Here is a 15384-nt window from a genome sequence, read left to right as displayed (position 1 = left end):
TAGTGGGTTATATGGTGTCTTGAGTCACTTAATTTGGACTTGACTTGGATTTTATTTATTTATTTTATAGTTCATGATTTTTTTAAATAATAGGTCTCTATTTAGTTTTTTGGAGCATTTAGTTTCCAATTGAAATATTTTCTCGTAACCAGCCGGTGTGTTGCATAGAAACCAGTAGTCTGTTCTCACTTTCCTTCAAAAAAGCTAGGCACCTCGTTAGTGTCGAGGGTTCTTCTTTATAAACATCGCTTTCGCGTCATGTGATCAAACGTGTGTATAGGACACGGAAAGGCATCAGATTAAGACACGGCTTAATTGCCGAAAATATTGAAGGTAGGAATCGCCGTGGAACACACTTTAAATAAGAGCGTTATGCACAATAGAAGAGGTACTTATATTTGGTTTCCTTGTTGTTTTTTTTGGTCTCGATGTCGAAAAGATTACCCTCCATAGAAGCTCAAAGCTCAAAGTTTCAAGACGCCGCGGTGATTTAAATGTCCCGCCGGTGACCGGTAAGTGAGATGGTTTTCCATTTCATAAATACTTGGTAAATGGATGTGGCATTATAGCAGACGTAATCACATCAGACTTTGGGTTTTCCTGGGTGCAATAAAGTTAATTATAGTGTTATTTTGTTTTCAGGGCCTCCATGTAAGGAAAAAACTGATTTGGATGAACACAGAAGATCATTATAAACCGCAGTGAAGTGGTATATATAGTTTTGTTGTTTACCGTGTCAGGTTGTCACACTTTAGATTTGAATCACATTAAGGAGAATGGTGTTGAGAGAGGCTTTTCTGGTTACACTTCACTTTCTCTATATGAATAGCACGAGTGATGAGATGGCTTTAGTTTTTTATATAGTGCACATTCAGGTGTTTAATTGCTTGTGGCCCGTCAATCCAAGAAATAGAATGTTATGAAATCCATGAAAGACCTTTTGGGTCTCATGTTCCTGTGTGTATATATATGTATATGTGTGTAAATATTATTGTTTATATTGTATAGGTAAAAAAGTATATTTGATTTCCTAGGATAATCTTGGAAAAGTTATGCTCAGTTGCCCTAGTCCTGATGAGGCCCGATACCATTGGGGCTGAAACGCGTCGACCTGTAAATTGAAGACACCCGTATGAATTAAAAGCATCGTTAAATAAGTGGAAAGTACTGTACAAAGGTTGAGGTTGGAGTAATATACCTCTCAGTACTCCTTAGAAGGGTGATCCTCTCATAAAAGGAATGCTTGTTCTTAAAAACAAATTTGGGAGCATCCTTATTGACTAATAGGGCAATGAGAAAGAAAAGATACATGTTTGTTTAAGTGTAAATATTGTATATATTTTATGTTACGTAAGTGTTTGTATGTAAGAATAGATGAATGCACATGCACACACATATTGAAAGTTGTAAAATAAATACAAAATAAGCTTCTAAGACTTATTGTTTGAATTGCTTTTTGATTTTGATTTGAATAAGATATAGATTTTTTCGAGAGAATAAAACTCATAGGAAGGGATAATTGAAATATCTCTTCATCTTACGGTAGATTTTGGATATTTGTCCCCAGGCATTACTTGTATATTATTCTACACTCGGTGCAGGAGCACAGTATCGCGCTTCACATCCCAGTTTAGGGAGCAGATGCGTTGATTTCAGGCTGATAATTGGCAGATTATGGCCCGGCCGGGCAGAGCAGCACTAAGGTGTGGCCATCTCACCGTGCGCCCTCTAGCGCCCCCCAATAAAGATGCCTTTAAATCTTGTTATCTTGTCACATTTGCTGGCTTTCAGAGACTGAGGGCAAAATTCAGTTTATCTTCCAACATTTATCTTTCTTTCTGTGACTGAAGTTAGAGGATTTTGTAAAGTGAAGTGTTCTTTCTGTGACTGAAGTTAGAGGATTTTGTAAAGTGAAGTGTGTGATAATTGAACTGTCAAAGCTTGTGAAATGAAATGCTGTAAGATGTCAGGCTTTTTTGTAACACAATACTGAAATAGCTAGGGGAACTGTTCAAACATTTCAAATATATTTCACTAGTTATGAAGACACATTTTTCTAATTCTGTGGATCATAACAAATTAGACCACTTTACATGGTGATGAGCAAATTTTTAAATATTTTTGCTTAAACCCAATTTCCAAACAATGCTTATGTGCTATTATCATTAAAACGACATTTTAGCTGGAATTTTTTGTGGCCATTTCAATGGGAAATATGCTATCTGTAGATGACAGTACAGTATCACATCATACTTTAGTGATATATTTCTGAAAAGGTCGTTTTTAAACATGAACTGGGAATTATTACTGCTCCTTCCCAAATGACAATGCTATTAGTGAACAAGGAGGCAAGCCTGGGATCATGTGTACCCTATATATGGGCTTGAATTCTTGTTTAACATGGAACAAACATTTAGGTGCCGATCACGATCCGGTAAAAAATTCCCCCGTGCGACTCGTATCGGGTCTTTTTACCGTACGAATCGTACAAGTGCCGTACGAACTGGCAATCACGATTCGCATGGTAAAAAGTCCATACGAACCGCACTGGGAATCATTCCCCACACGTCCTCGGGTCGGAAAATGTGTCCGACACGTCCTCGGACGATTTACCTTACAAACGTGAAAATCCAAGTCCGACCGAGGAATCACGATCCATCCCGTGCGTCCGAGGTTACAACCGTATGGAAAAAACACCGTCCGCACCGAACTCCTACAGCAACCATGGAGACATGTGCCCGCATACGCGCCCAACACTCCCCCCAGCCCCCGTACGTCCGACACGTACCCCCCGTATATGTATACCCCCACCCGTCTAGGTACACCCCAGTACATTCCAGTCGAACCCCCACCCCAGTACGTGTCATAGCCCCGTCTACCTACACCCCAGTACGTTCCAGTCGTACCCCCACCCCAGTACGTGTCGTACCCCCGTGTACCTACACCCCAGTACGTTCGAGCCACACCCCCACCCCAGTACGTGTCATAGCCCCGTCTACCCACACCCCAGTACGTTCCAGTCGTACCCCCACCCCAGTACGTGTCGTACCCCCCGTGTACCTACACCCCAGTACGTTCGAGCCACACCCCCACCCCAGTACGTGTCATAGCCCGTCCACCCACACCCCAGTACGTTCCAGTCGTACCCCCACCCCAGTACGTGTCGTACCCCCCGTGTACCTACACCCCAGTACGTTCGAGCCACACCCCCACCCCAGTACGTGTCATAGCCCCGTCTACCCACACCCCAGTACGTTCCAGTCGTACCCCCACCCCAGTACGTGTCGTACCACCGTCAATGTACACCCCCCACCCCTGTACGTGTCGTACCACCGTCAATGTACACCCCCCCACCCCAGTACGTGTCGTACCACCGTCAATGTACACCCCCCACCCCTGTACGTGTCGTACCACCGTCCATGTACACCCCAGTACGTTCCAGTCGTACCCCCACCCCAGTACGTGTCGTACCACCGTCAATGTACACCCCCCCACCCCAGTACGTGTCGTACCACCGTCAATGTACACCCCCCCACCCCTGTACGTGTCGTACCACCGTCCATGTACACCCCAGTACGTTCCAGTCGTACCCCCACCCCAGTACGTGTCGTACCACCGTCAATGTACACCCCCCCACCCCAGTACGTGTCGTACCACCGTCCATGTACACCCCAGTACGTTCCAGTCGTACCCCCACCCCAGTACGTGTCGTACCACCGTGAACCTACACCCCAGTACGTTCGAGCCCCACCCCCACCCCAGTACGTGTCATAGCCCCGTCTACCCACACCCCAGTACGTTCCAGTCGTACCCCCACCCCAGTACGTGTCGTACCACCGTCAATGTACACCCCCCCACCCCTGTACGTGTCGTACCACCGTCTATGTACACCCCAGTACGTTCCAGTCGTACCCCCACCCCAGTACGTGTCGTACCACCGTGAACCTACACCCCAGTACGTTCGAGCCCCACCCCCACCCCAGTACGTGTCATACCCCCCGTGTACCTACACCCCAGTACGTTCCAGTCGTACCCCCACCCCAGTACGTGTCGTACCCCCCGTGTACCTACACCCCAGTACGTTCCAGTCGTACCCCCACCCCAGTACGTGTCGTACCCCCCGTGTACCTACACCCCAGTACGTTCGAGCCCCACCCCCACCCCAGTACGTGTCATACCCCCCGTGTACCTACACCCCAGTACGTTCCAGTCGTACCCCCACCCCAGTACGTGTCGTACCCCCCGTGTACCTACACCCCAGTACGTTCGAGCCACACCCCCACCCCAGTACGTGTCATAGCCCCGTCTACCCACACCCCAGTACGTTCCAGTCGTACCCCCACCCCAGTACGTGTCGTACCCCCCGTGTACCTACACCCCAGTACGTTCGAGCCACACCCCCACCCCAGTACGTGTCATAGCCCCGTCTACCCACACCCCAGTACGTTCCAGTCGTACCCCCACCCCAGTACGTGTCGTACCCCCGTGTACCTACACCCCAGTACGTTCGAGCCACACCCCCACCCCAGTACGTGTCATAGCCCCGTCTACCCACACCCCAGTACGTTCCAGTCGTACCCCCACCCCAGTACGTGTCGTACCACCATCAATGTACACCCCCCACCCCTGTACGTGTCGTACCACCGTCTATGTACACCCCAGTACGTTCCAGTCGTACCCCCACCCCAGTACGTGTCGTACCACCGTTAACCTACACCCCAGTACGTTCGAGCCCCACCCCCACCCCAGTACGTGTCATACCCCCCGTGTACCTACACCCCAGTACGTTCCAGTCGTACCCCCACCCCTGGACGTGTCGTACCACCGTGAACCTACACCCCAGTACGTTCGAGTCCTACCCCCACCCCAGTACGTGTCGGACCACCGTCAATGTACACCCCCCCACCCCAGTACGTGTCGTACCACCGTCAATGTACACCCCCCACCCCTGTACGTGTCGTACCACCGTCCATGTACACCCCAGTACGTTCCAGTCGTACCCCCACCCCAGTACGTGTCGTACCACCGTCAATGTACACCCCCCCACCCCAGTACGTGTCGTACCACCGTCAATGTACACCCCCCCACCCCTGTACGTGTCGTACCACCGTCCATGTACACCCCAGTACGTTCCAGTCGTACCCCCACCCCAGTACGTGTCGTACCACCGTCCATGTACACCCCAGTACGTTCCAGTCGTACCCCCACCCCAGTACGTGTCGTACCACCGTGAACCTACACCCCAGTACGTTCGAGCCCCACCCCCACCCCAGTACGTGTCATACCCCCCGTGTACCTACACCCCAGTACGTTCCAGTCGTACCCCCACCCCTGGACGTGTCGTACCACCGTGAACCTACACCCCAGTACGTTCGAGTCCTACCCCCACCCCAGTACGTGTCGTACCACCGTCAATGTACACCCCCCCACCCCAGTACGTGTCGTACCACCGTCAATGTACACCCCCCACCCCTGTACGTGTCGTACCACCGTCCATGTACACCCCAGTACGTTCCAGTCGTACCCCCACCCCAGTACGTGTCGTACCACCGTCAATGTACACCCCCCCACCCCAGTACGTGTCGTACCACCGTCAATGTACACCCCCCCACCCCTGTACGTGTCGTACCACCGTCAATGTACACCCCCCCACCCCAGTACGTGTCATACCCCCCGTGTACCTACACCCCAGTACGTTCCTGGCGCACCCCCAACACAACCTCCTAAGTACGGAGCGCACCCCATGCCCCAACATCACAACCGCATGTACGAGTCGTACAAAGCCACACACAAGGACATAATCGTACAACCAAATGGCCCATGTACACACCGTACACACGCTCAAAACGCACGTACACAACAAGGACAAAACAAAACAACACAAGAATACACCATTCGAAAGGCACACAGCCACTAAACATGGCCAACAACCACTAAAATAACACAATCACTGACCTGCAACTGTCAAAAACAAACAGAGGCCCAATACACCACCACTCCTTATAACACACCCACCCAAAATTCAAACACTGCCACACCCACCCATGGACCAATGAAAAGGGCCCACACACACAAACCATGAGCCTTTGCAACAGACTCACTGCTGCCAGACACCACAGAACCAGACTACAAGCTACACCACATCTTACACTTGCACACCTTCACACGACCACCCTCACAAACACCCTCTCATCACATTCACACACACACACAACCATCCACACCCCCCCCCAACATCCACACACCCCCCACACCCACACCATCCCCACCCACACCCCTCACCATGCCCACTACCAAGAATCCAAAGTTCAGTCACCGAGAGTTGGAGGTCCTTGTTGATCAAATCCTCAGAGTCGAGCCACAGATCTTTGGAACATTGGTCAGAAGCACCAGCCAGGCAGCCAAAACAGCCATGTGGCAGACCATCGTCGATGCTGTGAATGCTGTTGCGGACACCAGGAGGACCAAGCAGGATTGCCAGAACAGGTGGTACGATCTGCGGAGGAGGGTCAGAGCCAAGAGGCAGGAGGAACACGACCAGGCCAACGCCACCGGAGGAGGGCCCTCCCGCAGAGCCGTACAGTACCATCCCTGGGAGGAGAGGGTGATGGCCATACTGCCGGTGGAGGCAGTTGAAGGAGTAGAAGGACTCCGAGACCCGGGTGAGTACACAAACAACGCACCTCACATGGGGGGAACTGCAACCACAACCAAAATTAATAACAGGCACGCAACCACCACAAGCCATCGCATGACTCAACCACACTCCATGAGCAGGCACATGCCACTGCTGCCACCATGCCCCATGCACCCAGCTGGACAATGTCAAGTCACAGGCCACAGAAGACAACAACACATGACACGGTAACCCGGATGGCGGGAGGCTGGGCAACAAAAATCACATAGTGCGACTCCAAAGCAGACAACAATGCCCTCTGCCCATATGGCCTAGGTCACAGCCAGACAAACACTGTGTCCCAACACAGGAATGACTTGCCAGCAAATGGCGGACGCCTTGCATCAACACATGGGGGTGAAGGCACTGTTTTGCACATGACAGCAGCTAATGAACAGCCAACATTGTGAAAGAGTGGCAGCACACACCACCACAGCAGCAGCGCACAGACACACAGCAGACAAAATGGGTGCCTGGAGATCAGAAACAAACTCACATCAACAGGCCAAGGGCCACTCAAAGATCTGCTAACAGTGTGTGCCCAGGAAGCTGGGCCAAGGTGACAGAGGGTGACACACGGAGGGAGGGAGAGGGGGACACAGAGGGAGGGAGAGGGGGACTGAGAGGGAGGGAGACGGACAGAGGGAGGAGGCTGACACACGGAGGGAGGGAGGAGGCTGACACACAGAGGGAGGGAGAGGGGGACAGAGAGGGAGGGAGAGGGGGACAGAGAGGGAGGGAGACACAGGAATACGGACAGAGGGAGGAGGCTGACACACAGAGGGAGGGAGAGGGGGACAGAGAGGGAGGGAGAGGGGGACAGAGAGAGGGAGGGAGACACAGGAAGATGGACAGAGGGAGGAGGCTGACACACAGAGGGAGGGAGAGGGGGACAGAGAGGGAGGGAGAGGGGGACAGAGAGGGAGGGAGACACAGGAAGATGGACAGAGGGAGGAGGCTGACACACAGAGGGAGGGAGAGGGGGACAGAGAGGGAGGGAGAGGGGGACAGAGAGGGAGGGAGAGGGGGACAGAGAGGGAGGGAGAGGGGGACAGAGAAGGAGGGAGACACAGGGAGAGCAAATCAGTCCTTTGGTGTGTTGGAATGTCTGCTCGTCAGCAGGTGGACTGCGTGCATGTAGACAAGGGTGGCCAGTGCCAGAACCCCCCCTCTTCATCATGGCAAAACGCAGGGCCATGTCACAACCTGTACACGAGCACAAGGACAGCCACCTGCATCATATAAGTGTGTGGATCCACTCCATGTGCACATGTACAGTGCTACAAGGAAGGCGCAAATGCATGGCTCGCCACACATGCACACTCCACTGCTGACTGCTGTCACACTTGACGCAGCAAGTAAGACTGTGCCACACATAGTTAAAGGGGCCAAATTGGTGCCCAAGGGACACACCCATGCACAAGTGCACTGTGAGTGGAATGCAAGACAGATCCTAATTCCAAGAGGAAATGTGCCAACTTTGTAACGGATGTTGCATGGATCAAAATTAACATTTTCTCTCTCACACACAGGTCAACGTCGTGCTGCACCCCCCAACACTGGGGGGGAACACTCACAGGACCCGGATCTGCAGGAGACCGATCCCACCGGCAGCGACCACTCTCACCACTCTGCGGACGACCCCGACCGACCTGGCCCCTCTGGTGTCCAACCACCTGCAGCACCTGCGTCAGGTACAACCGTGCCAACCACCACCCCCACTCCTGCCACATCCCAGGAGACACCCAGGATCCCTGCCCCAACACCACAATGCAGCCAGGCTCGCCAGGAGGGACACGGTGTCCCGGGCACCCAGGAGGAGGCAGGCGACAACGCCAATGCCACCCCTCAGGGGTCCCGGAGACCCGATGTGCCCACAAGTGCAGGCCAGACGCAAGTGGGCAGGGGTGGTGGGAGTGGAGGACGGCGGAGGCGCGAGCCTGACCAGTTGGCTGGGGATCCGGTATTTTCCCATGTCCGTAACATCCTGGACTCATACCGGCAGGACACCACGGGCATGGCCCAGGTTGTGTCCGTCCTCGAGGGGATCAAGGTCCAGCAGGCCCAGCAACATGCGGAGCTAATAGCCTGTCTACAGGTACACCAACGGAGGATGGAGGACAGACAGGCTGAGCAAGTGACGGCGTCCCAGGGGATTCACGCTGAACTCCGTCGGATGGCCGACACCATGGCCGACCCTCCCTGTGCCAGAAGGCAGAGAACATCACCACCCACAGGGAGGGATCATGAGGAGGAGGAGGAAACATCCGACGGAGCATCCCAGACGTCGTCACGGCCTGCTGCTGAGGTTCCCCGCAGGAAGCCGGGTCGTCCACGGAAAGGACCGTGAGGGTGGCTGCTACATCACCATCTCCCAGGACACCTGGCCTGGCACCTGGCCCACTGGAGCAACAGCATCACAGCATCAAGAGACATTCTCTGCCACATGGCCCTGCTGGTCACTGGCTGACCAATGTTGACAAAGACTGTGGCATGGACTCTGAGGATTTCCAATGGCAAGGACACCAACTCCCCTACTGAACTTTGGATTCCCTAATCCCGGAAAGCCCCTCACTTTGTCCCCCCCCCCCCCAATAATAAATCACACTATTAAGAGTAGATGCCTGCTGGTAGCATTATTACCTAACATGTGTCTTGTACAGTCTAAACATGCCTGAGTCATCTGTTCACTTCAACCATCCACACCCTGGGGCCTGAGTCTGGCACAGGACACATGGGTCACAGTTTATTAGGCAAGACAGACATGGAGCACCATACACACCCGTGATGGTCAGAACCAGCTGAGGGGGTGGCCGAACAACCGTGCTGACAGACACATTGAGTACAGCAACAGTCATGCGCAGAGGTCAGGGATCCTGGCCCGTGTCCTGGGGGGCACCCAGGTATGTGTAGACAGGTGGCAGAACCATGTCCTGCAAGCTTGAGTCCGGTGGATGCAGAGAATGGGGTCATGGACAACGTTGGATGCATGGGGATGGCACATGTCACAATACCCACACAGTCATGGACATCATGCCCAATACACAGTCTCAGCACACACACACAGCTTGCATCTTGCCACTCAACACATTGACACATAGCCACAATCAGGGAATACCATGCCAGACATGCAGGATGCACCGTGCCAACACACCAGCATTGACTGAGAAGAGGCACCTTGGAGGCATAGGGACACCTTTATTAGTCATGTTTTTGGGATTGCAGAGGCAACTTGAAGTACACATGAACACATCATGTGGAGTAACATGTGGCTCCAACACTGGCACCCCCCTTCTGCAGCACAAATGCGTGATAGCCATGGAACTGGCACACAAGCGTCGGCTAACAGCTAAACACCCACAGCTGCTCACGGAGAGCCTGCCATACACCATACATCCGCTGATGTGGAAGTCCCACGCCATGTCAAGACAATGTTAACCGTATGTGTCCGAGGGCAGTGTCACACACATTGATGCCATCATCACAATCCACTATCCCATCACTGATGACTGACAACCAGGAAGCCCATCTATTCAGGTGTACCCAGCTGCATGTCGTGTCCCATGGGGATGCCACATGTCTGCAGAGGAACCAAACCCCGACCGGGGCAGTGTGCACACATCGTGAACAACTGCCACACCCAATACACCCCAGATGCATCCCTTACCCCATGGAGACTTCCAAACGTGTCCGTGCCTGTAACGCTGAGTCAGCCCACGATGTCATGTCCATGAGGAATAGCAGTGCCACAACAATGCAACCAGCAAACGGCATGCGCAGGTACCTGGGGAAGAGAGACACACAAGAAGTCAGCCACAAAAAGCACAGCCACTTGCATGTGCAGTTACTCGACACATGTATGGATGACAACATGCTAGGTCACAATTATGACTGGGGAAATACTACCATCACTGCCACCATCACTCCAGTGACACACCCACACACACCTCTGACCCACTTGCCATACATGCAGGTGGAGACACACATCACAACGCATGCCACACGGGGACCAATGCGTGCACACTCAGACCCTGGTACTCACCACTAAGCAAAGAAGTCGCGTATGAGCCGAGTCCGGATGTCCTCTTGCGGCTCCACATCCTCCACATCACTAGCCCCATTGCCAAGCCCTTCGTCCTCCACGGGTGGATGGTCCTCGTCATGTTGATTCAGGATGAGTGGCACAGCTCTTTCAACTGCCATGTTGTGCAGCATGCAGCAGACCATGAAGATCTTGCAGACCTTCGCCGGGGCATAAGGGAGTGCACCGCCGGTCTTGTGGAGGCACCGGAATCGGCTCTTCAGCATGCCAAACGTCCTCTCTATCACTCGCCTTGTCCGGCCATGGGCGGTGTTATAGCGGAGCTGGGCCGGCGTGATGGGGTTGCGGAGAGGTGTCAGCAGCCAAGGCATGTTGGGATAGCCAGCGTCCCCTACATGGGAAGCACATGGACATCGTTAGAACTGGTGTAGCGGTCGTGCTGGTCGGCTATACAGAATACAGGACAGACAGACTGTACCCACCAACAACACATGCCCGTTCGTTGCGCAGCTGCATCATCATATCAGGCATCCCGCTACGCCTCATGATGTAGGCATCGTGTGCTGATCCTGGGAAACGAGCACAGACATGTGAAATCACCATATTGGACAGACACACCACAAGGGCATTGATGGAGTGGTAGTGCTTCCGATTGCGGTACGCCACCTCCCGTGCGTGTGGTGGTACCAAACCTACATGTGTCCCATCTATGGACCCAATGACATGGGGCATCCCTCCCAGGGCATAGAATCCACGCTTGACCTCAGTCATCTGTTCAGGGGTTGGGAACTTGATGAAGTCATCCAGGTGAATCAACATGGCCTCCAAGAAATCATGCAGCACACCGCTGAACATGCTCTGGGACATGCCACCAACATGAGCTATGGTATTTTGGAAGGTACCCGTGGCCAGAAAATGTAGGGCAGCCATTACCTTCAGCTGGGGTGTCAGTGCCGTAGGATACCTGTGCTGCGGTTGCAGGTGTGGTGCCAGTCTCGCCGTCAGCTCCAGAATCAACGGTTGGGTGAAGCGGTAGAGCCGGATCCTGTCATTCTCCTGCATGGTAGCCAAGTCTGGAATTCTTCGGGCAACAGGAGGCGCTCTGCAGTAATTTGGAAGTGACAAGGAAGAGTGAGTGCACTACGAGAACAACTCATGTCTACTGAGCACATGTAAATCTGGCAATACACACATGCCACATAGGGAGTCAGGCATGTGCTACATGCCCAGGACACGTATGGATGCAAGGTGACACTCCTTCCAAGACCCAGCTACACACGGTGATTGAGAACCTCCCCATGCCACGCCATGGAAATAGCTGTGTCCCAGTGCAAGTGCACTGCCCGACGCAAGACAGGAGTGACATACACCCACACATCAGCAGAAGTGTGATGCCGATTGCAGAGACTGGTAGCGGAACACTGGAGCCACAGGTCACATGACATTACACTAGTCCAGCCCACACACCTTGCCATGAAGGTGCACATGTCATGACTCACCACACATTCCTTGTGAGTTTGCTGACATGGCCTTGTCACGCTACTCCGTGTCCCATGCATACATGTGCACCTCACATTCGATAACACATGTGGCATGGTGTTGGGAACAGTGTGCAATGACAATCTACACACAGCCACATGTTGGTTGCTGCAACGGCTGCAGCTTTTGAGGGTGCTACAACATCAACCTGATGTAAATCCCAGACACATATATGACATAGTCACATTGTGCACTGTGGGCAGTGACAAGTCATGTGTCATGACCCCTGTACCGGGCATCATGGGACACTTCCGTGTGTTGGTGTCCGTGCCATGCCAGTGACGCTCACCCCAAGTGCGCAGTCCCACATGCACACATGTCAAAGGAGTCAAGGGCATGCTTGGCACACATTGCACCCTCACACAGTACACATGTACACATCTCATCATACATCTGGTGCCTTCTCCACTCAGGAGGCATGTTCCACATCACAGCCTGTGACACCTGTGCCCCACACATGTAGTAATGCACAGACGATGCCTTGATGTCCATTCCTGGACAAGTATGTCCATCCATGGACAAGTATGTCTGCCCTATTCCTACATGTGTGTCGCCTATCACCACAGTGATGTGTAAAAACCGCCGTACTGCTGCTGAGAGGGCCTGTGCATGTTCCCAAATCACTGTGGGAGTGCTGCCGTATGTGTACCCATCGTGATGGCGAGCGTACAGGCATTTGTACGGTCCGTAGCACTACGGGTACGCATACGCGTGCAGACCCATAGTGATAGTGAGCGTAGATGCGTGTGTACGTTCCGTACCACTACGGGTACGCATACGCGTGCAGACCCATAGTGATAGTGAGCGTAGATGCGTGTGTACGGCCCTATCACTATGGGTCTGCACGCGTATGCGTACCCGTAGTGGTACGGACCGTACACTCGCATCTACGCTCACTATCACTATGGGTCTGCACGCGTATGCGTACCCGTAGTGTTACGGACCGTACACACGCATGTACGCTCACTATCACTATGGGTCTGCACGCATATGCGTACCCATAGTGGTACGGACCGTACACACGCATGTACGCTCACTATCACTATGGGTCTGCACGCGTATGCGTACCCGTAGTGGTACGGACCGTACACTCGCATGTACGCTCACTATCACTAGGAGTACGCATACGCGTGCAGACCCATAGTGATATAGAGCGTACATGCGTGTGTACGGTCCGTAACACTGCGGGTACGCATACGCGTGCAGACCCATAGTGATGGAGAGCGTAGGCATGCATGTACGGGCCGTTGCCATGCATTTGGGGTGCCCTAGGGCCCCGAAACGCACCGTACCTGTGTGTGATGCTCCAAATTACATAGGGGACAAGTATTAAGGCCTACATGCATGCTGGTTGTCATGGAGACCAAGTTCAAAATTCGAAATTGTTCTGGAAGGTGCACAGCAGAAGTCAGTTGGAATTCTTCTACTTTGTTGCAATGTGTTTGTGGGGCTGACATCATGCAGGAGAATGAAACCGATAGAGAACCCACAGACTGCTAGGTTTGAAGGGATTGGTGGAAACATAGGATGCAAATGTGAGTGACCAATCACTCTGTACTCCTGTGCATGAGACTGGGCAGAAGGGCACATATAAGGCAGCCAGGTCCCATGAGGGAGCACTTGCCTGCACATCTTTGCATTCGTCGACCCAGCTGCTGCTACTGATTCCCTGGAACCATGTCAAGGGCTGTGGAGAGGACACAGCCATTCACCCTGGAGGAGAACATGGCTCTGCTGGATGTGATCCTCCCACAGTACTCCATGCTGTATGGGCGACCAGGGTATCAGGTGAGTGCATAGGCCACTGCCACAGACTGTCCCTATGTTGTGACTGTGACTTCTGCCATTGCGTCCAGGTGTCACACACATGCCATGTACTGTCGGGGGGGTCCCAGGGGGGGGTGCCTGATGTCTCCCAGCAGTGCCCTGAGACAGGAGGGGTGGGGGCCTATCACTCCCAGCAGTGCCCTGAGACAGGAGGGGTGGGGGCCTATCACTCCCAGCAGTGCCCTGAGACAGGAGGGGTGGGGGCCTATCACTCACAGCAGTGCCCTGAGACAGGAGGGGTGGGGGCCTATCACTCACAGCAGTGCCCTGAGACAGGAGGGGTGGGGGCCTATCACTCACAGCAGTGCCCTGAGACAGGAGGGGTGGGGGCCTATCACTCACAGCAGTGCCCTGAGACAGGAGGGGTGGGGGCCTATCACTCACAGCAGTGCCCTGAGACAGGAGGGGTGGGTGTGATGCACAGTGTGAGCCTTGATCATTGATTGTGACATTGCCATCATTCCACCTGTGTACCCACTGTGGCACGTACTGCTTTTTCCCTCACCAGGGGATGATGTCCCTATGACAAAGGTGCAATGCGTTGGCTGCATGACATGCCTTGTTGTAACCAGCTAATTTGTACCCATATGTCTCTCTGTGACATGTGGCTGGTGTATTGATGTGGTGTCACTTGTTCCTCCTCACAGGTAGGCGCCACTGCCAAGGAGCAGATCTGGCTGACCGCCGTCAGTGCCGTGAGGGGTGTGGATGGTCGGAGGCGGAGCCTTACCCAGGTGAGAAAACGCTGGCAGGATATCCGGTGCTGGACGCGGAGGATTGAACGGCTCCTGCTGGGGGACTCACCTGAGAGCCACAAGAACCGCGGCCGCCGCCGTCTGAGCCACCTCCACAGGCGTGTGCTGCCGGTGGTCTTTCCAGACCTGGAGAGGCGCTTACAGGCGATGCAGCTGCCGGAAGGGGGTAGGTACATGTGTGTTCGTTGTGTGTCACCGGCATTTGTAAGGGCACAGTAGCATGAATTAACTGGCAGGGTTTAAAGGTGCTGTGCAGATCCTGTTTGCCCCAGTATAGCGCTGTGCCCCTGCCACCCTTCCCCTCCTTGCAATGTGTTCCCTGGTCTGTGTGTAGTCACTCCTTCACAAGGTGATGTAGGCTGGCGCTTTGTCCACGAGAACAATGACTGTAGCATCATGTGTGGGGGTGGTGTGTAACAGGTTGTGGGACCTTGCCTGAGCACTGTCAAGTTCACTGCATGTGGGTTCCATGTCAGTTGGCACTGATGCTGACTCCAGACATGGGAGTTGGTCTCTCATGTGTCATGCCTTACAGCGCGCATGTC

At 53.4% G+C, this 15384-nt stretch overlaps 1 long non-coding RNA gene across 1 annotated transcript; it reads left to right on the top strand.

Annotated features, from left to right (window-relative positions):
* Positions 1 to 246: 246 nt before the first annotated feature.
* LOC146798465 (uncharacterized) lies at positions 247 to 1346 on the top strand. The gene is made up of 4 exons (XR_014969170.1): positions 247 to 333; positions 440 to 512; positions 643 to 709; positions 1035 to 1346. It is a non-coding gene; the product is annotated as an uncharacterized LOC146798465 (long non-coding RNA).
* Positions 1347 to 15384: the final 14038 nt, after the last annotated feature.

This window comes from Triturus cristatus, chromosome 9 (assembly GCF_964204655.1).
Source record: "Triturus cristatus chromosome 9, aTriCri1.1, whole genome shotgun sequence".
Taxonomy (NCBI): domain Eukaryota; kingdom Metazoa; phylum Chordata; class Amphibia; order Caudata; family Salamandridae; genus Triturus; species Triturus cristatus.
Note: the sequence above shows the minus strand (reverse complement) of the source record. Positions and strands in the feature narration are given on the sequence as shown.